Genomic DNA, 3,261 nt, shown 5'->3' on the forward strand with positions numbered 1-3,261 from the left:
GGGACTTTTAACAACGTCCCGTGTATATGGAGCCTAAACAAGGAGAGAAATGTCCCTCCTGCCTTCATTCCAGCACAGCTGTCTTCAATCATTTGCCTACCGGGGCAATTTCTTTTCATATTCTGCTCACATGTTAAAACATAGCTCCCCCACTGTCCCTGATTTGGAGGGACTGTCCCTGATTTGAAACAAAGTCCCTCTGTCCCTTTTTCCTCCTCATTTGTCCCTCAATTTGGTCTGATCTATATTAAGGTGACCATATTTTTAAAATTAAATCCGGGGACATATTTTTTTTTTTTTTTTTGCAAATTGTAAACTATTTTATAAGCATATTTTCTTGAAATGATATATGCAGTGTATGTGGTATGTGTTTATGGAATGATTGTATGATATATAGCACCCTACCAGGTAGGTGCTAGGTAAAGTGTAGTGGGCTTTGGCTGCCTAACTGCAGGGCCATGATTTTCATCTTGGCTGTCATATCTCCCAGGTGTCTCTGCTGAGAGGGGAGTCTCCCCACTGGCTCCATGAGTGGATTCTCATTGGGCAGTGGAGGAAACCCAATCAGTGACCCATTCAGGCCTGTATCTACCCCAGGAGGCAGATTCTGCCGCAGAGGATTCTGGGAGTGGGTATAGGTTTGAGGGGAATGCAGCGTCTGGCGTGAAGCAGAGTCCCAGGAGGGGGAGTATGGCTGTCTCCCCTCCTGTCAGAAGGATCGGGTTTCTCGGGTGGCTGCCTGAGAATCCGAGAGCTGAGCTGCGGAGAGGATCCAGTGTGCCGGGGACCAGCGGAGGAAGAAGGGTTCAGTTCCAGGAAAGCCTTCCAAGGTCGTGAGTACTGTGAACTGCCCCTGGGGTCTGCCTAGTGTAGAGGGGACCACTCCAGGGAAGGTCCCAGGGATCCTGGAGCCTGCAAGTGTAAAGGGGGTTGCCTAGTGAGAGGACCCGGAAGTAGGGTTGCCACCTCATCCCTTTAAACCAGGACACATATGAATTACACAGGTTCTGAGGCTGATATAATGCACATAAGGCACCAAGTGAGTTTAATTCCCACCTTAATCAGACACAGAACCTGTGTAATTAATGGGTGCCCTAGTTTAAAGGGATGAGATGGCAGCCCTACCCGGAAGTGTAGAGGGGGCGCCTAGTTAGAGGATCCTGGAAGTGTAGAGGGGGCGCTTAGTTAGAGGACCCTGGAAGTGTAGAGGGGATGCCAGTGGTTAGGCCCTGAAGAGTCAAGAGTGCAGTGTTAGGAGTTGCAGCAGTACAAGCAGTTACAAGGAGCTACCTCAGTCAGTGAAGGGCTGGAGGGAGTCATACACAGGACTTTTGAGCTAGACAGAGTGTCAAGAGTCAAGGATTATTGCAGTCCTGGATCTTCTGAGTTAACTAAGGAGTTAAAGTCGAAGTTTCAGCAGAACAGTATTTTCAAGCGTCAGGGAGCGTTGTTTGGCATCCAGCTGGCGTCAAGACAGCGCTAACAGGCATTTTTCTGTACAGTATCCCAGTTGTACCTAGTTGAGCCAGAGGAGTATCCCACTCATCCCCTTCTCCCATCCCCACCATAAAATAAACAAAACAAACCAAAGATGCCGGAATGGTCATTGTCTCCAATCTCACACTTGGGTTTTCAAATTCAATGTGTTGGAAGTTTTCCCGGTAACAATGGCAGACCCACATCAGTCCCAATGCCTGGAAATATTGCTACAGATCTATACATTATTTCTCACATTTCCTTCATGAGATAGAAAAAAAAAAAATGTTAGGAAGATAAGATAGAGGAAAAACTTGGAGGGAGTGATGGGGCGGATAAATTCAAATCCAACCCGAGCAGGGGTGATGGTGTCACCTTTTCTGCAAAAGGTAAGAAATACTGCAGAGCTGCAATTTGCAAATAGTGGTGGAACCCCCTATATATAATCATAATAAAATGTAAAATATGCACATCAGTTGTACATTTTATTATGATTATATATTGGGGGGGGGGGGGGGGTTCACCGCTATCTGCATATTGCAGCCCTGCAATATTTCTTACCTTTTGCAGAGATGGTGACACCATCACTACTATTTTCTAATACACTGGCTGATTAGCATCTCTGTTATTGTTTTTATTATTGTATATGGGGGGTTTCACCATTATTTGCTCATTGAAGCTCTGCAATTTCTCAAAATATTTTTGTAGAGAGGGTGACACCATCACTACTATATTGTAATACATTGGTTGATTTGCACTGGATATTCATTTATAGGTTTGACCATTGCACTTATGAGTCCATTTGTACAATTTTATAGATGAAGTGTAGGGCAGTGCTGCATTTTTTGTTTTTTATTGTTGCACGTTAGATGCTAACACGATTCTCTTATTGCTTTTGAGATTTTTTTTAGCTGCATGGTAGTTGTTTTACTTGATTTGTTATGTCCCCTGTGGACTGGTAACCACTGGCCCTGCATATTGGTGGTCAATGTGCCCCTTTATGCTGGTGGTCAGTGTGCCCCCTGTGTGCTTGTGGTCAGTGTGCCCCCTGTATGCTGGTGGTCAGTGTGCCCCCTGTATGCTGGTAGACATACTACGGGAGATGGTCAGAGACTGCAGACATATTACAGGAGATGATCAGAGACTGCAGACATATTACAGGAGATGGCCACAGACAGCAGACATATTACAGGAGATGGCCACAGACTGCAGACATGGTACAGGAGATGGTCAGAGACTGCAGACATGGTATAGGAGATGGTCAGAGACTGCAGACATGATACAGGAGATGGTCAGAGACTGCAGACATATTACAGGAGATGGCCACAGACAGCAGACATATTACAGGAGATGGCCACAGACTGCAGACATGGTACAGGAGATGGTCAGAGACTGCAGACAATGATACAGGAGATGGTCGGAAACTGCTGATATGATACAGGAGATGGTCAGAGACTGCAGACATGATACAGGAGATGGTCAGAGACTGCAGACATGATACAGGAGATGGTCAGAGACTGCAGATATGATACAGGAGATGGTCAGAGACTGCAGATATGATACAGGAGATGGTCAGAGACTGCAGACATGATTGATTCAAGAGATGGTCAGGGACTTAGTTTACAGCTGAACCCGGTGTAAAAGTGTATAGTATTGCAGGGCTGATCCACTCTATTTAAACCAGCTCTGCAAGATCAAGTCAGTAATCGTCCATTCCCATACATTCTGACGGGGACACTGATGTAAAGGAGGACTCTGACATGGACACTGATGTAAAGGGGGACT

This window comes from Pelophylax lessonae (genome assembly GCF_965119305.1).
Source record: "Pelophylax lessonae genome assembly, chromosome: 7".
Lineage (NCBI taxonomy): Eukaryota > Metazoa > Chordata > Amphibia > Anura > Ranidae > Pelophylax > Pelophylax lessonae.